The sequence below is a fragment of the Cupressus sempervirens genome, chromosome 7, assembly GCF_028749045.1.
Source record: "Cupressus sempervirens isolate cs-2001-9-10 chromosome 7, ASM2874904v1, whole genome shotgun sequence".
Taxonomy (NCBI): domain Eukaryota; kingdom Viridiplantae; phylum Streptophyta; class Pinopsida; order Cupressales; family Cupressaceae; genus Cupressus; species Cupressus sempervirens.
This window is the reverse complement of record NC_143124.1, coordinates 265,854,898-265,880,055: the sequence shown is the minus strand read 5'-3', so window position 1 is coordinate 265,880,055 and position 25,158 is coordinate 265,854,898.

The window sequence follows — 25,158 nt, the reverse complement described above, 5'->3', positions numbered from 1 at the left end:
TTAATCACTTATGCTGATCTACCTTGTGAAGGGTCTACCTCGTCAAAGGCTAAAAGTACTATTAGGTTCTATATTGATTAAAGGATTTATAGGTCACAACTAAGAGAGTACTTTGTTAAGAGATTTAAAAAATCCTATAAAGCTATTGTGTTAAGAGATTTAATTCTTGAAACACTTTTTAAAATGTTTAGTACCTGATTCTTCTATTTCCATTATAATGTTGGTATCATATCTCCTCTATGCAATGTAATATCTATCAAAAAAGAATATTTTTCAAGTATCAAAATATATCATTTGAACAATCATTATTTTTTCACTGATGTCAAACCTACTACTTGCTGGTAAAATTGCTAACTTTGGTCAAAATGTTACCATTTGATTAATTGATGAAGAGGATTTGAAAAGAAAGGATAACAAGAGTACGTAGAGAAAGGCCAAGTTATATGGTGTATAAAAGAAGCACTAGATCAAATAAGACTTTCATGATATAGTGTATTGTTTATCTACTTAAGGCTACAATGAAAGGATACTGAAGGAAAGATAAGAAGGAGACTATACAAAAAGAATGTGTTTTCTAAGCTTGACCAAGCAAACAGTATAAGCTGAGCATTTAGTTCAAGTTGAGCAGAAACATGATTATGACCAAGAAAAGCATTTAATTGTATGTGCCTAGTGTCAGAAATAACATTAATAACCAAGTAAGATTTAGTTTATGCTGAGCAACCTAGTGTTGATTGAGCATCAGAAGTTAGTTATTGTTGAGTGACAACATAAAGAGTTTGAATGATTATTTGATCAATTTGAGCTAGCACAAGTTGATTTCTTGAATTATGTGAATCATGTTGATGATAAGAATGATGATTTGGTGGTACAAAATTCAAGATAAATTGTTTGAAGATAAAATTTAATGAGAATTATAAGAGAAGCTTCTAGAGGGAACATAATGGAAAGAAGGGAGGATTCGATAAATCTAACCTAACCCTAAGAAGGACCATTGTGATAAAGTGACAAAAGATCAAAATTATCTATTTAAGGAGATACAAGGCCAGAAACAAGAAGTCCAAGTCCAAGTTTGGAGTCTAGAGGTGTTGCTTCATATGGTGGCCGAAGGAATGAGCATGTAGTTGGAATACTAAGCAAGAAGGCTTAAGGATGTGATGGTTTGAAGGGTGAAGAAGAAATCAAAGATGAAAGTGAGTGAATGGTAAGTAGAAAGGAGAGTTGAATGAAAGATCTAAAATTTGCAACTAATTTATTTTGTTATTAGATCAAATCCTACTATTACTTTCTATCAATTATATTAGTGTAGATAAATCCTTTGGATTAAGGTCGACCTAATAGTTATGAGTAAATCCTTTAACTAGGTGACATTCTAATGAAATGTTCTAAAGTCCTCTAACAAGGATCACTTCTAATGAAGTGATTGAAATCCTTTAATTAAGGTCACATTTGATAGTGTCTGTTGTAACCATTAAGAAGGTTGGCTCCTCAAAGAGCTCACTTCACAAGAGTGAAAATTGGTAGCATGTTACTAGTGTTTTTCCCAAATTGGGTATCCATGTTAAATCCTTGTATCAAAATTGTGTGATTGGATTTGTGATAATTCATGTTTACATTTCTACAAAGTTCATTTGACCTAGGATAGTAGCATACAAAGGTTTGAGACATTGGATAATCTAATCAACACATACATATATATTTGTTGAGTACTAAAAAGTCTTATTTGTACATTTGGACCTTGGATAACTAATTCACCTCCCCCTCTATTAGTTATTCTAAATTATTCCAACAATATCACCTTACTATGATTGATCTTATTTATCTTTGAACAAAACTATTCACTACACTACTCGGTCTCTTCTAAATTTAACACTCTAATTCACCTCCAAAATGTCACATACAAGCTAACTCTTCATCTATACACACTCACACACTTAAACTAGGTCATAGACCCTCCTTAAATAGCTATTTGGGTGAACCTTCTAGATCCCAATTAATGATCAAGATTTTTTTTTTTGTCACTTAGCCCATGCAATATTTTGATTGGTGGAATTCATCATATAGGTACTAATGATTCTTCATTTGATGCATAATTATCTCTTTGATTACCTCCCTAGTCTATTAAACACACATCTAGGTTGAAAAAAATGGTTCATCCTAAACTGTGTGCAATTCCAGATAAATATGTGAAATTATATTACTCGACACTTACACCATATTATCAATTGGCATAAAAATTTTCATTATATTGTCCTGTGACCTTAACTATGCTCGATATATACTAAATTACTTAAACTCTATATGACTCAAGTTGAGCTACTATCACTGATAAATTTGGAAATCACTAGTGTACTCTAAAACCTCTAGCTTTATCATTAGTAACTACTACTCCAAACATAACATAAAATATACACAAGTCTTCAATATATGACTTGGCCTATATAGTATGACTTGATCATAATGATGACCAAATAACCATTCCTTGTGAATGACTAAGTGTTTGACACTAATGTAAAAAATGACTTAGGGATCAATAGTGTTAAAAGTTGTGTGTTAAAGGAAAGGATTGGCAAAACTGAAACAAAAGAAAAAATGTACAAGTTAAAGACTTGGAGGACATGTATGTGAAGAACCAATTCAAGGTTTATGTTTTAAATTCCAAAACATGCTTTTCTAGTTATTAAGAGCATCTTTAACATCTTTTTTCTCCTAGGGTGTTTGATGTGGGAGAATCCTATGCTAGTTGGAAATCTGTTATTTTAGAGTTGTTTTGAGATTTGAGTTGGAGAACTTGGTAAAAGAATAGATTATACTTAGTCACTATTGGGTAGTTCTTGGTTGGAATTTTTCCATAGAATATTAGTGACTAAAGGAACTTGATGATTCTTGTAGTGATTGATTAATGATTTTCTCAATGGAACTGGTACTTAGTGATGCTTGTGGGACCTCGATGGACATGATTTTTCAATATGCTTAGTGTATACATGGCATACTTGCTTGTTGTTTTTGAAACTTAGCGATTTAGTTTATTTTTTGGGTGTCAAAATATTTTATCAACTGACCTATGCATTTATTATGTTTTTTACATGATCATGATGTGGATCAATTGTGGGATGCATGTGGACCTACTTATGGTATTGGTTCTTTCTCCTCCTAAGTGTATTTAATAAATTTTTAAGGTTACTAAGGTATTGTGTTTATTTGGATTCTAGATGATTCTATTTAGAATAGGTCAACTCATGGTTGTGCAAGTATTCAAAATTAAATATGTATTTATAAGTTAACAAAAGAGATAGTATCTAAGCATGGACTTAGGAAACAAGAAGGTTTCTTAGTGGCTTGCAAGAACAAGTTTAAATATTTATTGGAGTATCTACTAGATTATTATGATGTTACAAATCTTGGCAAGCTAGGGTTAGAAATATATGGATTTTTTGAGGTCTTCAGAAACTGTTATTATAATTGCTTTGTATTCTGATGTAATTGGGAAGGCCTTAAAGCTCGACACATTGCATTTCATCAGTTGTTTTAAGAATAAAGAAGTGGATTTTGGTATCAGATATTGCACCTTGTGTTGTTTTTCCATTGTGGTTGTTAGTTGGGGGTTTAGTTATCTCCTTTAGGGATTTACTAGGTCTTGCACTATCTTAGATATTGTCTAGAGCAATTATTTTGGGAAGACTCATCAAGCAGTCTTCCCCCTTTCTTTAATACATATCAATTAGATATTGTTGTTAATGCCTTAACTCAACACTGGGGGAAACTCTCATTATACTATAAAGCATCAATTCATACTTTATTAGGTATGGTAAAATGAAAAGATCTAGGTGGTGTGCAAATTGACATGGAACAATGTAATATGTTTCAAGACATTATGAAGGATAGTGTCATTTATTTTTCAAATAGGAAGGATAAATTAGTTTGGGCCCCTATAAAAGATTGAAATTGTGCTAGAAAAGAGGGATACAAAATATTGACGTAGTTGCATAACCTAAAGTAGCCATGCATCAAGCTTTCTTTTTGTTCAAACTATGGATTCCTTCCCAAAGTTGGTTATTTCACCTGGTTAGTCATAAGATACTATATTGTAACTAGCAATAAGTTATCTTAAAATTTTATTACTGGACTTTTCAATTGTGTCCTATGTAATGAAGAATTTCAAGCTACAAATCATCTATTGTTGAACTACACTTTTGCACAAGAATGTTGGTTTTTTGTTCTTGGAAAATTGAATTATGACATTTCATTACCAATGAAGATTTTAGATCTGTTTCAATTCTTATACATATTATCTTCTACATTATTATGCTCATGTCTTTGGAGATGCATACTTGCTCTAGTTATATGAGTCATTTGGTGGGAAAGAAATAAGCGTAATTTTTGTAACAAAAATAAATAGTTATAGAAAGTTCTAAAGGGGATTGAAAGAGAAATAGTTGAAGTTGTTAATTCCAATATAATGTGAAAATAAAGGAAAATATCTTCATGTTCTTGGGATGGTAAAATGCTTAACATATGGAAGGAGATAGTTGTTTCCTTTCAATCTATTTTATAATGGAAGGTTGGTTATTCTATGGATAGAAGACATGTTTATTGGCTTCCATCTATGCAAGGTTATATCAAAATTAACTTTGATAGATTTCCTAGAGGAAACTTAGGGAAGTCTAACATTGGTGTTTTTTTAGGAAATCACCAAGGACATTGTATTGCAACAAAAGCATGTTCTATTGTACTTAAAACTCATAATGTACTGGAAGCAATTTCTCTAATTCATGTATTTGAGATAGAAAAAAGTGGAGATTTTGTAAATATTTATATTGAAGGGGACTCTTTGATAATAACTAATTCATGTATTAAAAGGACTTATGTTGATTAGAATTTTTTTTTAGTTAAGAATGAGATTTGAAAAATGATAGATCTATTCAAATATGTATAAATATTGTGAATCTTCAAAGAAAAAAAAAAAGTCGCAAGTACATTAGTGAATTGGGGATATGATGGAGATCATATAGCATTATTGCATCTGCCTGAGATTTATTACTATAGTAAAAAAAATGAGATATGACTATCTTTTATGTAAAATCATGGCAATTCAATGTGTTTCTTAGGAATGAATGGGTCCATTGAAATACTTGTGAAAGGATAAATTATCAAGGTGGGAATGTTATGGTAAATGATCGATATTATGAAGTCACAAGGTTAAACAAAATGATCAAGTATAACGTATGAGTCAAATGGAAAACTTAATAATGCACCATCAATTTTTATCTCAGGTTTTGGTCCTTCATGTTTGACATGGCATAGCTTCCACAAGAATGAATTCCTTGAAATTAAAGAATTTTGATCATGTCATACTATCAGGAGATGGATTTTTTAAGGCACATTAATGAAGAGTGGTTTTTAAACATTATGATTTAGAGGGTCATTACAAAGGTAATTGGGGAAGAGAATTGTAATGCCTGCACCTAAGTTGCATTTTAGTTATCATTGCCAAACTCTTTTAGGCTAGTTTTATGTTTGATGATTAGTAGCATTACTTTCAAATTATCAGATATTGTTTTACATTCAGTTTATTATATAATGAGATTACTTGGTACTCTATATTTCATGCATGTATGATGATTATTTAGTATTTTCAGTTATCTATGATGATTAGTTAGATGGTTTATTATGACACATGTTTTCTTATGGATGCTTACCCAATACTGTATGTGTAAGGCGTGTGTGTTTGTTTTATTTATGTATGGTGTTTTTGATGTGGTTAAGGAAGGGAGTCGTAGTCACCTGCTAGTCGGGATCTACATGATACACCACTTCCTGCCATTGTTTGTATAGCTTAGAATATTGTGTCTGTACATGCGTGGACTTTATGCAGGTTGCAGGTACCGGGTATCAACTTCCCTGAATTGCTAGGATGAGCATACCCTATCACATTATCTCAATGGTAAGAGAGGGGAGATAAATCTTAAGTCCGAATCTTAAACCCTTTAGCCATTTGTCCTAATTGATAATTAGGACAAGTATCCAAGTTAAGTACCCTCCGAGTGCATCAAATGATGTAATTTCGTGATTATAACCCTTTGTTGATTTAGTATGTGTTTTGCTATGTTGGGTTTTCATATGTTGTCTTTATGAGTCTTTGATGTATTCTCTATTAATTAAGTCTAATTAAAAAGATTAAGTAATGATTTAATTTAATAGAAAATTAATATGATAATCTTTAATATTTAATTAATTGAGAAATTAATTAAATAAAAAGAATTAAATTGGAGATTAAAATTGTAACGATAAATTTAGAACGTGATAATATTTATTTAATTTAATAATAATATATTTAGAGTTCATTTTCAATAAATGCTAAATATTATTATTAATTGAATTAATAAATATTTTATCGATTAAAGTTTCTAAAATAAATTAAAAGTAAAAAAGATATTAAACTATTAAAAGATTCTAGATCACATGATGTATGCATGAGGTTAAAATAAAAGAAATTAATTAAAAGATAAAATCAGTGAAAATAATAATGTTGTTTTAATGTCATAAAGTGTGCATGGGTTTAAAAGTAATAAAGATTAAAATACAAGTCAAGTGGAATATTAAATAAAGTTATAAAATAATTCAACTTAATGTGCATGAAAAGATTAATGCAAGATAAACAAAGATAAATAAAGTTAATTTTGAGTTGGAGTCTAGTGAGCAAGGAGTCCTCTCAGGTGAATGCACAATTAGTGCCTCGATTTGAGGAGAAAACTCCTTATCACAACTTTGGGGTTCACTTTTGGGGGACCGTGAATTTTGGAGACACAAAATTTTGTGAGACGAATTTTGGAAGTGAATTTCTGAAGGAGAATTCTAGAAAAGATTTACAGAGAAAAGTTATTGAAGGAGGGTGAATTCTCTAATAGTTCTCGAGGATTGAGTATTAGCATCAGACTCAGGTAGGATCTCGTGTTTTTGATCATTGATTAATTACACAATTTACCTTTCTTGTCTTCTTCGTGTCTATGGATTGTGAATTCAAATTTCTCTATGATGGATACTTTAACATTTCAATATTGTAATTATTAAATGTATGTCAAACCCTTCTATATGCGTGAAGATTAGAGAAGAAATCAAGATCCTTATTTCGTAGAGCAAAGAATTTAAAATGAGAAGGGTTTTGAATATTAAAAAGAAAATTTTAGAATTGGAAATCTGAATGGTTAAATGTAATTTTCCTATCTGGTTAGTATTGTAAACATTATAAAAAAATTTAAAAAATAAAATAAAATCTATATAATCATATAATTTGGAAAGGGCAGGGGATGGTAAAGAGAGAGTAGGTAGTAGGAGAGGCAGTGGGAGAGGGAAAGCTAGATAGAGAGAGAGGGAGAGAGAGTGTGGGGGGATGGGAGTGTGTATTTTTTAGCAATCAGGGATTGGGAGCCTTTGAACAATGTTCATGAAGTGAGGCAGTTTCTAGGTTTGGCAAATTACTATAGGAAGTTTGTTGACGGGTATTCCAAGCTTGCGGCCCCTTTGACAGATCTCTTGAAGAAGGACAAGAAGTGGTGGTGGTCAGACAAGTGTTAGAATGCATTTGAGGGACTGAAGGAGAAGCTCACTACTTCACCAGTGTTGGCATTGCCTGATTTCACAAGGCCCTTTGATGTCTAGTGTGATGCTTCAAATTATGCAATTGGGGGTGTGTTGATGCAAGATGGTTCGGCATGCGCTTCTATTTTGCAGGAGTGTATGTTTAGGCAATTAGATGTGGAGGCATTTGATGAAGTTAGGGTGAGGCATAGTCTGGGTGAACGAAAATGGTCACATCTTATGGTGGGTCAGAAGTAGGGATTGCCAGTGTTGCGCAGTGTTTGGAGATTCTCAAGGAGAAGGCTTAACTTGGGCATAAGCATAAAATCCAACCCCATGACAATAAATTTCATATTAATAAAATTTTATAAACTTATAATATGGAAAAAGATCCTTTAAGAAAAAAACTAAATATTAAAAAATAAAATAAAATTATATGAGTGGGGAGGGGTGGGAAACCCCACGTACCCCCCCTCCCCTCCCCTGCCTCCCCCATACCTCCACGTCGGTGCTTGGGCGCTGTCGCAGCATTAACTACTACCACAACAGCAATACTATGTGTACTACTGTTGCAGCAGTAGCCTACTACAGCAGACCTGCCGCAGGGAACCCGCGGCCAAGGCCCGCGGGCCTTTAAATAAACACATAGTATTATGTTAAATGCATTTTTTTCATTTTGAATTATTAAGTATTTTTAATATATTTTAATTAAAATTATTAAATGTTTTTAAAATTATAAATATATTAAATTATTAAATGTTTTAAATTTATTATCATATTAAAATTAAAATTATTAATATTTTAAATTTATTAAATTTTGTTAAGTGTAAAATATTAAATGTTTTTTAATAGTAATAACAATATTTATTAATAATGATAATTAATTTTTTATCGATAGAGCAAGATTATTTTATTTTATTAATTAGTTTAATTAAATGAAACTTAATTAAGCCTAATTAACATACGAGAACATATAGTGGAAATTTGACTTATAAATGATCACTGTAATAAAATCAAAATTGTTTATATGGGAAGAATAATCATTATTATTTTAATAATTATCTAACTTTTGATTATTCGTAGGGAAATAACTTAATGGGGTAATTTTATATTCAAATTTGAAGAGATGAATGGGCTTAATTATAAGGATTAATATGTAATCTTTTAAACTCAAAAAATTTACACTGGGAATGGAAACTAGAGACCTTACTATAAATTAAAATATATGTGTTTTCAAGACTTGACCAAATTGAAGATTATCTTGTCTTCCATGTGTTGTCTATGTTTTGGGGTTTTGGGTTGTCCTAGTGTTGAACAATTTAGGACGTTTACCAGAGGCTCGGGGGTTATGTGATTGTGTTTTCATGTTGATTTGATCTCGATCTTTTTACCCAACCATGGTAATGTGATGGTTTGCTTTATGATATGGTTGTATTTACTATTTGTTATTGTTTCTAGTCTTCTTGTGTGAAGCTGAGGTGTATGTATATGAGATACTTGACTTAACCATTTTTGGAGTCATCGATAAGTTATACTTGAGTTGCTTTCCAGTCGCCTTGATGGAACTAAAGTGTTTTGCTATGCTCTTGATGATGTCATGTTGTGACATGTTTGACTTGACCATTTTGGAGTTGTCAATCAGTATTGTGATCTATTGCTGGGATACTTGTTGCTTGCTCGTTTGAGAACCATTGGGTATTGTGTTTTATAATTGATGTCTTCAATTGCTGATAGAAAACTGTTGTGATCATTATGATTATCAGTTGATGCTTTCTAGTCACTTGTATAGGACTAAGGTGATATTGTGATTTGTGATTTCTTGAGCCTAGGGTAGGTTATCTATGTGTAGTGTTGGGAAGTGGCTTGCAATGAGGGACGGGAGACTCGAAGTGGCTCTGGGGATGACTCATTGTAAGTTGTTTGTTTAATAAGTGATAACATTACACTAAATACTAACTTAAATGAACCTAATAAGATTAATTGTGTGTTCTCACCCATGCCTCGAGTGCCAGTACAAACTAGGATGGGAGATGAGAGAACACTTGGTTATGACCTTGCATTCCATAGTATGCCTCATCAGTATGAGAGGATACTAATGGCTGCAGGATTACTGGGGACCCGAGATTCCTAAGGGAATGGTCGGGTAACTTCCAATGTGATTCATGTGATGACACTTTCCTACTTGCATAGTAGGTTTCCTACATGTATTTGTGGTGCCTCTAGGTCTAGATGTCTATCTATGTTGGAACCTTTGAGTTAGTGTACTTTTAGGATTTCACAGTGTTAAAGAGTACTTGTGTTTTGTGTTTTGATACCTTGTTTGGGACTTGAGACTATCTCCTCAATGCGATGGGAGTGGACTATTTAGGTTCCACGCGGTCGAGTGGTAGTGCTTTTTACTCTTACCATTGAGATCTGTTCGTGGTCACCGTGGTTGGAGCTTTCTTGGTTGGCATTTACCTTTACTATGTTCATAGATTATTATGATGGATGGTTAGATTTTATGATGGATTTTTTATCTTTATGGGTAACTTCCAATGTGATTCATGCGATGACACTTTCCCGCTTGCATAGTAGGTTTCCTACATGTCTTTGTGGTGCCTCTGGGTCTAGATGTCTATCTATGTTGGAACCTTTGAGTTAGTGTACTTTTAGGATTTCCCAAACTTAAAGAGTACTTGTGTTTTGTGTTTTGATACCTTTTTTGGGACTGGAGACTATCTCCTCAGTGTGATGGGAGTGGACTATTTAGGTTCCACGCAGTCAGGTGGTAGTGCTTTTTACTCTTACCATTGAGATCCGTCTGTGGTCACCGTGGCTGGAGCATTCTTGGTTGGCATTTACCTTTACTATGTTCATGGATTATTATGATGGATGGTTAGATTTTATGATGGATGTTTTATCTTTATGGATCTATGGATGTATCATGTAAGGTGAATGATTTCATTTATTTTACTGTACTTTGTATCATGGATTTGAGGATGATGTATCTTTATTTTTACATATGTATATTCTTTTAAGCCTTCCATACCCTATGACATGTACAGTGGATGATTGAGCATTCTAAATTAATTTGCCAAGAGGCATTCAGAATAGATATATATTATAGGGACATTGGACTTTCTGATTATTCTTTCATGTGGATATAATAGTTAATAGACTTAGAATTAATTAAATTTAAATGTGACTCAACGTCTTGGGATCCTTAAGGAATGTAACCTATTATGTATAGTTGTTGATGATTACATGTTATTGCTTCTACTACTATGTGTTTGATGTATATGTTATACTTTCTTACTTTAAAAAAAAAAATGTTTAGCAAACTGAGTAGAACTTTAGGTTAATTCTTTTGGGTCCCTTGGTGGGGTGTTACAAGAATATTTCACCACATAACAAATGATACATTTTCTCTTCTCATTTATTCTTTTTTTTCTTATGCAATGCCTTATGGATTCTCCAGTCAATGTCATTAATAAAAATTGTAGCTATAAAAGTTATCTAGGAGAGGTTTCCAGATAATAAGAAGTTGAAAGATGCGGTCATTAGATATGATCTCTAGACTAGAGATGCCTTCATTGGTAAAATATTCCCAATAATGTTATTTGTATTCAATTATCATCACATGTTTTAATTTCAAGTTGTGAAATGGTCCTCCGAGAGATTGCAAAAAAATAAAGTTATTTCTATTCAAGAAAATAGGTTTTGAATATGCAAATAAAAGATTTTTAATTTATTGACCATTCAAGATATTCAAGGAATCAAGGAAAATTGTTATTCAACCAAATTGTAATGCTCCACAATAGACATTTTATCAATTTTGTAAGTCTATTTTAGATGAAGAAAACTAGCTCTTTAATGAAGGATATATTGCAAAAAATCATGCACATGCCTCTAAAATTAAAGTCTTTAGAAATGATAGAAAGAAGAACTAGAGAGGATATAATAAATTTCAAAATAATGAAGGTTCTAACCATTTTTCTAGAAATGATAGTGCATAAAAACAAGATGGAATAAATCCATTATTTGTAGTTATTATAGTGGTACATGGAGAATTTTTTTTATAAGAAGGAAAATGTAAGGCAAGAGTACAAAAAGAATAAATAAAGGTTTAGGGATGGAAACAAGGATAGACACATATTTGTAGCCATATCCTACAAAAGGCAAGAGAAAATAAGTAAGGAGGGAATTGCTATACCTAAAATTAAATATAATATTAATGGGGGAGGCTTTTCTTCATATTCTATTAAAGAATAGATTTTAGATTCAAGGGCGTCATTTTACTTGACCAGAGATAGATATTTTCTTATCGATTTTTATAAAGGAAAGAATTTAGATCAAGAAATTAGTATCAGAGATAAAATAAAACTTCCATTTCTAGTGATAGGAATTGTTAATATAACAAATAGATCTTTGAAAATGTTTTACTAGTTGAAGGAGAAGGGGTGAATATCCTTTTAGTATAAAAAATAGTACAAGTTGGATATGAGTTTGTTGTTACTATTGACTAGGTTACTATTAGAGAGAAAAAAGACCCAAGCAATATAATTCTCATTCTAGTAGAGTTGATCATGAAGTGAGTCTGTTTAAATGTGTGTGATTTGTTGATGAAGAATTCACACACTCTCATGCTTATATTTCCCAAGTTGATTGTATGTCAAAACTTTTGCATGCTAGACTCAGACCTATAAATTATAGAAAATTACAAGATATGGTTAGGCAATTAACAAAAAATTAACCTTCTGAATGATTTTGTGAAGGACACATTCTAGGGAACACCATCGGTATCCTTTTGATTTAAGAAAAGAATGGAGAGATAATCCTCCATAACAACTCATTTAGACATATTTATGTGAACCAGACTATCCTTCATTTTCATGTGCCATGTATCTTCTTATGTTTATTAATGATTATAGTATAAGAGTGTGAGTTTATTTCCTTAAAAGAAAAAATGAAGCATTTGAAGTTTTTCAAAAATTTAAGGCATTAGTTGAGAATCAAAGTGGGGAAATAATCATATTCCTTAGAATGGATAATTAGAGTGAATATTGTAATCATTCATTTGAGTCATTTTGTCAAAATTGTTGAATTAAGGTACAAAGAATAGTTCCTTATAGTTCTCAACAAAATGGGGTAGCTTAATGAATGAATAGAACATTTTTAGAAATAGATCATTGTATGTTGTATTTTAAAATTTTATATTATAAATTTTGGAGCTTGATTTTTTCTTGTGCTACATGTATTTTGAATAGAATTCCAACCAAAGCCATCACAAATATAACCCCTAGAGAAGCTTGGAGTGGTAGAAAGCCACACATTAGTTATTTTGAAGTATTTGGGTGTATTTCTTGGTCACATATTCCTGATGAAAAGACAAAAAAGTTGGAACCAAAGAATCAAAAGTGTTTTTTTATGGATTATATGTTGCATAATTAATATCATATAGGTTGTATGTGATCTAAATTAAGAATTGAGATTACAATACATGGTGTAGAACCTGCGGTATTTTAATTTAATTGAAAGCCATTCAAATGCCACAATAGATGTTTTTGAAATCCAAAAAGCTATCCATTCAATTCAAAAATAGATTTTATACAAGTCCAATGGATATTAAGTGTGACCACTATCCCTTGAAAATGAAAATGAAGAGTCTAAAGACTAATTAATTACAAAACAAACTCTAACAACTCTGAAAACTACAAAATTCTATACAAAAATTTGTGTCTACTTGTAGAAGTCACAACTTTCTACTCATAGCTCCAAATCACAAACTATCATAAAATATCAAAAGGTTTTCTAAAGTTCTACATTGAGAAACCAAAGTTCTTGGCTTAGCTACATTGCTAAAGCCTAAAAACTCCCTGGAGGCCTCTGAGAATGTGAATACTAAAACATAGAAAATACTAATAAAATGATTTTGATATTTTCCATTTTACTTGTGCCAACATCCTTTGCATCTTCCTAGACTACATTTTTATCATTCCTTCCTCCTTGAGAGGAAAAGGGCCCCATTTCATCCACACTTTGCATCACATGCAAAAAATCAAGTTAGATATGTTCACGTGTAAGCTACTTTCCTTGTTGAAAAATTATCCTAATTTTACCATACAGTACAAATAGATTGTCTTGTTCCAAAAATTCTTCATGAAAACCTCCACTATTTGGTCACTTTGGAGTGGATTAATAGCTTTTGGAATCAACTTTGTATGATTGATCTCTTCAGCAACATCTGCAATGTCTAGTAAAAGAGGGAAATATGGCTTTAATAGTTCTACATTGAAAACTAGGTGAACACCCAAAAAATGAAGGCAAATTGAGTTCAAATCCATTTTCACCAACTTTATTGATGATCTTATAGGGACCATGGTGAAGAGGAAGAAGATTCCTCTAAGGGCCTTGTAATCATTCCTTCTAGAAATGCAACCATAGTTTATCCCCAACCTGAAAAGTATGAGGAATTTGATGTTGATCATGCCTCTTTTTATACTTCATAGTGGTCTACTCCAAATTTTCATGAACTTGCTACTGCAAATGATGAATTTTATAAATGAACTTAATTTCTTTTTCCTTCTCCTTATCCAAGCATGATACGAAGTCATGTTGCATAATTGGGATAAAAACATTTATTGGTACTAAGGGTTGATATCTGAGACAAACTTCAAATGGGTTTTGGCCAGTTGAATTGTGAATTTCCCTATTTTAGTTATCTTGTACATATGGAAGTCTCTTATCCCATTTATGAGTGTTTTTGGAGTGATACATATGCATGATTTAAATAATCATTCAATTAACAACCTTTGTTTGACCATCTATTTGAGGATGGAATGCAGTAGACTTTGTTAGTTTTGTCTCCATCATTGCCCATAATGAAGACCAAAATTTCCTAAGAAAATGACTATCCTTATCTCAAATAATTCTTTTTGGTAGCCCAAATGAGCCCAAACATACTCAATTTTTTTTTTGTAGTTTCTTCTATAGAGATTTCTTTCCTACTTTCTACCAAGATTGTCATTTTTGAAATCTATCTACTACATCATATGCAAAATCATGCCCATGTTTAGAGGTATGAATAGCGGACATAAAATCCAGTGAAATTGAATGACAAGGGTTATCTGGAATAGGAAGTGGTAAATATAAACCCATATTATGATTGACAATCTTTGCAATGGCACATGTTGTAGATGCTTGGATGTATTCTAGCACATCATTTTTCATTTTTGTCTAGTAAAATTATTTTAAGAGCACATTAGTAGTCTTATATATTCCAAAGTGATTGACAACCTTTTGGTGGTGATCTTCCCATATTAACTTCTTATATTCTTCCTTAACAACACAAATTTGGCCAAAGTGGCAAAGCCTTCCATCTTACAAGGAATAATCATTCACATGTTTACCTTCCACAAGTTGGGTATAAACATCATAAAATTTATTATCATGTCAACACAAGTGGGCCCAATTTTCTATTTGGTGACTACATGATTATAATACCATACATGTTCCTACAATCAGAGCCCTACTCAAACAATCTTCTACCTTATTAGTGATTCATTCCTTATGACAAATGTTGAGAGGAAATTATTGAAGATAAGCTGACCATATTTGGTGCCTATCATTTTCTAATTTTCCTTGGGTTTGCAAAAATTGAAGGGGTTTGTGATATGTTTGGATGATAGTCATGTTTTCCAATACATAATTTTTCCATTACTTGTGATCTTGAACAATAGAATATAATTCCTTATCATAGGTGGAATATCTATGCACCGTATTAGAAAAAGCATCACTGTGCTAGGCAATTGGATGTCAATGTAACATGAGGACTACTACTAGGGCATAATTAGATGCACTAGTTTGTATTTCAAAAGACTATTGTAAATCAGAAAGACATAAAACTAGTGCAGAACATAACCTCTATTTTAAGCCCTCAAATTCTTTTTGTTGAGAATATATCCACTTAAATTTTTCTTTCATACCTCCTCATAGTGAATGATTCAAAGGCCAAGACAAATGTGAAAATCTAAGCACAAATCTCTAATAAAAGTTAGCTAACCTCAAGAAGTTACACAACTCTATGAGATTCCTCAAATTAGGCCAATCTTTAATTACTTGGATCATTTTAGGTCAACAAGAACATCCTTGCTATCAATAGCATATCCCAAGTACTTAATACTTTTCATACCAAAATAACATTTTTCCTTATTTGCATAGACTCCATGGTCTTGCAATGTACGAAATATCTTTTCTGCATGATGCATATGTTCTTCTCAACTTTTACTAAAAATTACAATATCATCTAGATATACAACTACAAATAATTTGACGCTACAAACAATTTGATGAATGGCCTAAGCACATCATTCATCATCCTCATAAATGTGGCTAGGGCATTTGTGAGGCCCAAAGGAATCATCAACCATTCAAATAGTCACTCTTTAGATTTAAAAGAAGTCTTCTATACATCTGTTGGATCAATTGATACTTGATGGTACCCATATTTCAAGTCAATTTTAGTGAAGAATTTTTCCCTTCTAAGTTGGTCTAAGAGATCATCTATCTAAGAAATTGGATAGCTAGTTTTTATAGTGATCTTATTCAATGATCTACAATCAATACAGAGCCTCCATGTACCATCCTTTTTCTTTTCAAGAATAATTCGGCCACGATTGGGGGATACACTTAGGTGGATATGTTCTTTTTGAATCGATTCTTATATCTTCCTTTTTATCTCATCATTTTCTAGAACTGTCTTACATGGCAATGTGAGGGTACCCTCTTGGTAACTCAAACACATTTTGATAATTTTTTAAAATATGATCCATTGATCTTTCTTGTTTTGTTGTGATAGACACCGTGGAATAGGAATTACACAAATTTGTTATTTTTTTCCTCAAGATGAATCATTAATAACACAAATGTACTAGTTTGGGCTATTAATATTTGACATTGTTTTACACTAACCAAAGATCCAGAGTGTTTAGGACTTACCTCTGGAATCTAGTACTTTTTAACTGTCATACTTCGTGGCCTAGACTCATACACCCCATGAAATTGATACATGTATGGCTTCCCTTAAAAAAATATCACACACATCAAGAGGAGCTACATCACAAATCACCTTATCTTTGAATAGTTTAATAGAATATGATAGGTGACATTTCTTGTTTACTTGAATATCTCACCCTTGGCTTACCCACCCCATAGAATATGGTTGCAGGTATGATGTTGTCTTCAGATTCGATCTTTTTAGAGTCTTAATACATATCAAATTATTTTGACTACAACTATCAAGAATAAAATGCAAATCTTTTCCTCCTACCCACATTTGTGAATGAAATAATCTCTCTTCATCATCACAAGAAAATACCTTTGCAGTGGCCACTTTTCCATGTGTCAACGTCAATGATTTGTTGATCTTCCTTCTATTTCCCAAATTTTATCATGTCAAGTTCACCAACTTCTTCATGGGTTTCCATCATTAAATTCTTTATAGTTATACAATCTTGAGTGCTATGAGAGGGACTTTTATGGACTCCACACAACATACCTGATTCTTTCTCTATTTTCTTTGTGGCCCATTTTTTTTTGCTAGTGAATTTTGAGATGGGTCCTTGCTTGTTTGTTTTTGCATTGGCTTATTAACTTCACCTTTCCATTTTTTGTTCATTAGATTTTCCCTCCTCCCTTTCTATTTGAACTTCTCCTCAATTTTTTATGCATATTGAAAAAAAACTAGACAATGTTTTTATATTCAAGATATGTATATATACTCCATAGACTCCTAAAAGGGTCAATATCCTTAATTGGATTCTTTTGTTCAGTGGATAATTTGGTGAGTACCATCCCCACCGAGGTTTCCCTTAGCCAAGGTTTCCTTGGTTAACAAAATATGGTGTTATGAGTTCTCTTGTGTATGGTTATTATTACTATTCAACATTGTTAGTTTACTTTCATAGGCATGTTATAAAGTAATTAACAATATCCATTTGTGGGAAAAAGTTTGTAGAATACTGATTCACACCCCCAACCCCTTCTCAGTATTACCTCTTTCTAAAAATTGTCATTGCATATATTTATATTCATAGGTATCCTCAGCATAATATTTCTTGTTTCTATGCTCTACAAATTCTTCCCATGTGGTTTTGCTATCAAACATCATAACGAATTCATGTACATCTTGAGCCTCTTAGTTTTCTTTAGTTGTTAAGTGAATCTCCCATGCCAACTTCACATGATTCTCATCTTTGAAGAGGGAAAAGGTTATCTTTTCAATAGCTGAGAAATTATTAACACAAAAGTACCTCTCCAATTTGTACAACCAGTCAACAACAACATCTACATCAATTTTTCCTTCAAAAGTTGGAATATCGAATTATATGTGCACCTTGAAGGGGTTTGCCCACCAAATTTTGAATTGCTTGGACTAGCCTGTGCTTCTCATTTTCCAAGCATTCATGAAAATTGTTTTATCATTTTTTCACATTATTTATTTAATGCCTCTTCCACCAATATTTTGAAGAATTCATACATTCCCTCTGGTTTTTTTTTTTCCATTTGCAACCACATGAATCTCAAAGGAAGATAATGTGAGAGATCTCTCATGGTCAATCCCAACCTTCGATAAGCTAAATGCATACGATGGGACATAGAGGGAACATGTTCTGATACCACTGATCTTAATTAAGAAGTCAGACTATAATACTTGGTGTAGAACCTGCAGTATTGTGATTCAATTGAAAGCCATTAAAATGCCACAATAGATGTTTTACAACCCAAAAACTTATCCATTCAATTCTAGAAAATAGAGTTTATACAAGTTTGATGGATCCCAAGGGTCACTACTATCCCTTGGAAAAGAAAATGAAGAGTCCACAACATAATTACTTTAAAAATAATCTCTAACAACTATTAAAACTACTAAATTCTATATGAAAAATTGCGCCTACTTGTAGAAGTCATAAGTTTCTACTTGTAGCTCAAAATCAAGAACTGTTAAATTTTTAGGAAAGATCTTCTAAAGTTCTACATTCAGCATCTAGAGATTTAAGAATATCTCCACTTTCGAAGTGCAAAAATTCCTCAAAGGCCTCCAAAAATACAAACTACTAGAACATAGATAATACAAAAAAAAAGAAAAAAGATTTGGGTACTTTCCCATTTTCTCTTGTGCCAACATCATCTGTATCCTCCTAGACTATCTTTCGATTAGTACGATTTGACAATAAATAAGTTATCTTTTAGTAGAGATGTAAATTTTGACAATTATTCACAATTTCTTGACCGCCTCTTCTACTTTCACAACAACAAATCCTTCTCAAATTATAGAAACAAGTGAATAATATATTAATGAGGATAAAGAATGCATTGTTGATACTAATGAAACAACTAATTCTTATAATCATCCATTATCTATAGAAATTGATGTTGAAGATGATGTTTTTGCATCTAGACAAAAGACAAAGAGTATTGAAGAAATTTGTAGGCAAGTCTCAACAATCCAAGGAAAGAGTGGTTGTGCTCTCATGGCCAAAGCATTACAAGTACATGACCCAAAATCAATGAAAAATCTAGAGAAAAGAAAGAATGGGAGAAAGCCATGAAGGAAGAATATAATGCATTAATGAGAATAAATCTTGGGAACTTGTACCACATCCAAGAGGTAAGAATTGTATTGGTTGAAAGTGGGTTTATAAAACAAAATTGAGATGAAATACTAATATAGAAAAATTCAAGGCCAAATTGGTTGCTAAAGGATTTAATCAAAAAAATAGTGTTCATTATGGATAATTTTCTCATGTCATTAAAATGAATACAGGTAGAGTAATTCTATCTTTGGCTACAAGTCTTGGGTGGCATGTTCATCAAATCGATGTGAAAAAAGTTTTTCAAATGGAGACTTATTTGAAGAAATATAGATGGATCAACCTCTAGGTTTTGTAGATTAGAAACATCCTCCATATCTATCTAGTTTAAAGAAGTCATTTTATGAACTTAATCAAGCACAGAGAGAATGGAATAAGAAGATGGACATGTATTTTGAACTTCATGGTTTTAAAAAATGTAAATCAAGCAAAATCTTTATACAAAGAAACTAAAAAATGAAATTATTGTTGTTGCAATTTATCTAGATGACCTACACATAGTTTTACCAAATATTGGGCTAATTAATGACTTAAAGTAATATCTTTAAGGGGCATTCTTTATGAGTGGTTTGTGTGAACTAATTTATTTTCTCATCTTAGAAGTTAGTAGGCTTCATGATAGTCTATTTATGTCTCAAACAAGTATGCTTTCGATCTTTTAGAGAAATTTAAAATGTGGGAATGCAAGTCAACCCTTACTCCTTTGCAATATGGAGTTAATCTTACTAAGGAATGTACCTCCAAGAAGGTAGTTGTACAATTTATAAACATTTTGTTGGTAGCTTGGTTTATCTAACTCATAGTAGACCATATATTTATTTTGTAATAAATATGGTATCTAGATTTATGCAACAACCCAAAGAAATTTGTTGGATGGTTGGAAAGACAATTTTACCATATATTTTTGGAACCCAAGTCACTATGGCATACATTATAGCTACAAGTCTATCATTTCTTCGATTGAGTTTGTTAATTCAGATTGGGGTGGCAATATTGATAATAAAAAAGCTATGGGAGGCTATGCTTCTCAACTTGGAACAAGTCCAATTACATGGAGTAACAAAAAGTAAGCAACTACATCACTATCTTCTCATAAATTAGAATACAGAGTAGAAAATGAAGTAGGAAAAGAGGCAGTTCTAATTCAAAATCTTTTATTTAAGCTTTGCTTTGCACAAAGTTTGACTACTACTTTATATTGTGACAATCAAAGTTCTAAACAAGATGCAAATAATCTTGTTTTCAATGCTAAAATAAAGTACATTGGGATTGAGGTTCACTCTATCAGGGATCTTGTTCAAGAAAATATTGTTAACCTTCAATTTTGTCCAAGTGAAGATTAAACAACTGTTATATTTACTAAGAGTGTGCTTGAGGCTAAATTTTTGAAGTTATGTGATATGTTGGGTATGGTCGAAGTTAACATTAAGTGGGGATAGTATTGTAATGTTCTCCACCTCTTTTATATTCTTCTAGACAATCTTAAGCGGGGTTGTTAGGAGGATTAAGATTTTCTAGAATGTTCCAAAATAGATGGGAGAAAACCTCTAGAGTCTTCTAAGAAACATCCTAGATTGCAAGTTCTAGATTCTTCAAAGGAACATTTGAAATTTTGAGTAGAACATTCTATGATGTAGAATATTCTAGAAGAATAGTTTCTAGATCTTTGTATTACCTCTCCAAATATGTACTATGCACAAATAAGCATTGCATAGTTAGAAGCTATTTGTAAACTCTAATGGTTGTAAGCAAGTTAGATTAATACATTTTTGTTTATCAGTTACATATCTCAGTTTTGCTCTATTTTTTTCATATTTTCTCGTATTGTAATAGCTTTTATTGTGGCATTTTATTTTAGTTTTAGGCTATTTTAATATCACCTTGTCATACAATATTCAATGACAAATCTAGGAATGAGGAAGTACTCATGCAAGTTTTTGTATGTTGCTATTCCTTCTTTTTCTCTAGACTATGGCTACATTTTCAATGTTTGGGTGTTCTGTTGTAGTTGTACAATGCATTAATCATGTGGTGACTTATGATTTAGTCTTAGTTAAATCATTGTATTATGCTAGGACCATTTTAATATATTTTAGAATTGTTTCATTGAATACAAGTATTAGCTATTTTTTCATATGGTATGCCTAAATTAGTGGCCTCTATTTTGTAATGTTACCAAGAAACATGGTTTTCTTCATTTTATTTAAAAAACAATTATTTTATTGACTAAAATTAGGTTGTACATTAAAAAAATAAAAAATATATCCATTACTTATAAATATTTTTGAAATTTTATTTACAAAATAGATAATCTAATAAAATATCTTTCTTTCATCCTAATTTAAGAATATAAAATATTACTTTTTAAAATTTTATTTTATTAATAAATAAATTATTTAAATATAAGAAAGTAAGAATTTAAAAGTTTTTTAATGAATTACTTTTATCAAAAAAAATAACTAGCACTAAATTAGTTTAATAAAACATTGAATTTAAACAATATAAAACATATAATTACGTTTTATAATTACATTTTATAATTAAATTGATATTTTAAATTAGATTCATCTATATGACGTTTTCCCGAACTATGGGGTTGCCCTTAATAATTGACCGTCCATTAAAAATTAAAGATGAGTAATACTAGTGACACTTCCATGACTGTGACCACCATTGAATAAAATGATGTGTAAGATTACAAAGTAATATGAAGTACTAATGTTAAATTATATATTTTGGTATCTACTATTGGAAAGCCTCATGGATATTTAATATTCAACAGAAATGGAGAATACACATTCAACTAACATGGGATGATTGTAAGACTGGGACCTCGCGAGGATTTTGCATCGACAAGTATTTTAAAAAGCTGCAAATGCCACTGAGAATAAAAATTCACCAATATTAATAAGGCATGGCGGCGCTGAAATAAGTGGCGGCACAGATAAAAGTAGCGCCGCCAAAGGATAAGCTTCAATTGCTTCACCACAGAAATATTTTAAATTAAATTAAAAAGCTGTTGCAAGAAAGAAACATTTACTTAAAACAATAGCTGATTCATAAACTATGGAAAGGTGAAAGGCTAAACAATTTGAAGGAGGAATAATATTTCACTATTATAAATTTTATTTTAAAAATATTTTAAAATAAGATATAAAATCAATTCAATTCTTCTAATAAAAAAAAAGTTCGAAAATATCATAATTAAATCTGTAAGTTCAATAGAAAACATTTTAGATATTTCAAAGTTTTATTCTTAATAATCAAATCAAAATATAAAACTAAATTTGTCAGCCTTTTCTACTTAAATTGAAAAAAAAAAGAACTTTGAACAAAAGCATACTAGAAACAAAATATATTTAAAAATATAAACACAGCTACTGACAAACATCGAAGTAAAATAATAATAAAAATCTGCAGGACTTCCACTACGCCAAACGAAAAAACATTTAAGAAGGAATTGTTCTCCTTGTATTATTATGATGCCATAAGATTCATCCATATCAGTTTTCCAAAGACATGGCAACTCATTTAGAAATTATAAAAACGTATGTGGTTATCGTTAATGATTGATATTGCTTTAAAAACAACACCTGAGTTGTCGCCCACAATTGTGAGAAACTTTTCTTAAACTAAGATCTTCAAATACAAATTTATATAAATAGTTAATATTAAAATTGAAAAAATAGTTTACTGCCTTTAATAAAGTAATCCCTTTAATATTGAATACTTAATAATAAAATTGTAAAATGCATCCTTGATTAAGGTTAGTGGATTGTTAGTTAGCCTTGGAGCTCAATTGAATATCATTGGCTGGGCCCTCCATAAACGACAAGATAAGTATGCTGCTTTAATAAAGAACTAAAAAATGTAAAACTGGACAGTCGTGGACGGAGATAGCTGCGCAAAGGGAAATGAAGTTGAGAAAATACAATAGTTTTTCTTTGTGAGTCATAAGAATTTAAAATTACTTTCTAATAATTATTTATTTAAGAGTTCTATTTTGCGGTGCTTTCTAATTGGAAATAAAGTAAAACAAGATGTTACAAAACATAAGTATTATTGAAAACTACCAAATGACTTCGATGGAATAAGATGTTGTAAAACATAAGTATTATTGAAAACAACAAAATAACTTGATGCTCAAATGTTAAGCAGTATCCCGTGTCTTATAGAATGAGCAATCACATCATTTTGTAAAGAAGGTCTAGAGCAACAGATATTCAGCCCAAACCATGTTCAGAAATAGCTAGAATCTCAAAAAAAAATTAGACTCTTATTATGTTAACAAAATGAGCACTTGATTAATTGCACTATGAGACATGAGACAAGAGCTCAATTGAACTATGAGACATGAGACATTCCAGCCTATTTGCAACAGGTAGAAAACCAACATTTGTCTACTAGCAACAACTCAAGACCCAAATATTTGTTAATCCACCTTCTCCATAACATCTCCACTTCTGATTCAGTCCTTAATTAATATCTTTTGAGGAAAGGGGCTTAAAAAATTTTCATTAGAGGAATATTTTAAAAGAGAAACTTGGAAAGCAACAACTGAACCCTTGGAAAATTGCACTATAAAGAAGATCATAGCTTTATAACATGATAAATGAGAACAAAGTTTAATAGCAAGATTCCCTAGAACTTCAAATTTTAAAATTATTGTTCGCTGAACTGAGCCATTTCCCAAGAGAACTATTGTAGAGAATTCAAATTTTACGTGTCACCAAATCTTTTAATTCTTTTTTTTGTGAAGAATTTATAAGTTAGTCAAGGAAATACAATAGCAAGAGGATGTCTACTATATAGTATTTAACATATTCTACCAAATGAGTGAAGAGACAAAGTTTAAACCATGTAAGGAGTGATTACTTCAATTTAAGATGTTAAAAATAATTTGTCAAGCTTTAAATGGACTGAAGAAGAAAAGACACCCTCACTAATATATGGAACAATAAACATATATTATTTCTTTCTAATAGTAAGAATAATGTGATGCTAGACTACGTATTTTGAAGGTTCATCTCTAGAAGCAATTGCAATGGTCCATTTAGAGAGAGAAAAATAATTTGGGTCCAAGGATCCAATCCACCCATTGCTCTAGGTTGAATACAATGTGGCTAAGATGTAAGTTAAAAATTAAGTTTTTCATTTCATTTGGACCACACAATTCAATGAATGACTTTATTAGGTTTTGTGCACCCTTTCTTGGATGTCATTACAATGATATATAGTTCATAACCAAAACCTTAGAAGCCAATGACAAATAATTATTTCCCTAGTTTAAGAGGTTGTATTTAATCTTAGCATTAAATCAACTTTATATATCAAAGGAGAAACACCTAGTCTAGGGTGAATGCATAGATAATATGAAATATGTCTTTGTTTGATGTGTTTCCATTCTTTAGGAATACAATACACCATAACATTCAATATTTAAAATAATTTCATCTTTTCATGAGCTATATGATAACTTTGAACTAAGTAGTCCCACATATCATTTTGTGTTCTAAGTATTGTAGAAAGTGGATACTAGCCTCAACAAAATGTAAACTAATGAAACCCATGTTTTGAATGGATCATTATTCCAAATTATAAATATACCCAACTAATCATTGGCATCTTGGTAGCGAATTTGCACATGCTTCCACAATTTTGTAAAAAAATACCTAACCACTATAGTATTTGAAGGCTAAACTTAAATTGCTTCTATCCTAAGCTTTGTCAAAGTTGTGTTTATCCAATAGAGCATTTCATATAGATTGGTTTGCCTAACAAATAATTTCTCAAGTAAACATAAGGCTATCAAGAAGAAATATTTTGCCAAGGAAAACTATTTTATGTGTCTAATTATGTCTTTCATAATTTGTTTAATCATAAGGAATTCATTATAATTTTGTAGGAAATGTTTGACAAAATAAATAGAATGCTAACCTAAAATAGT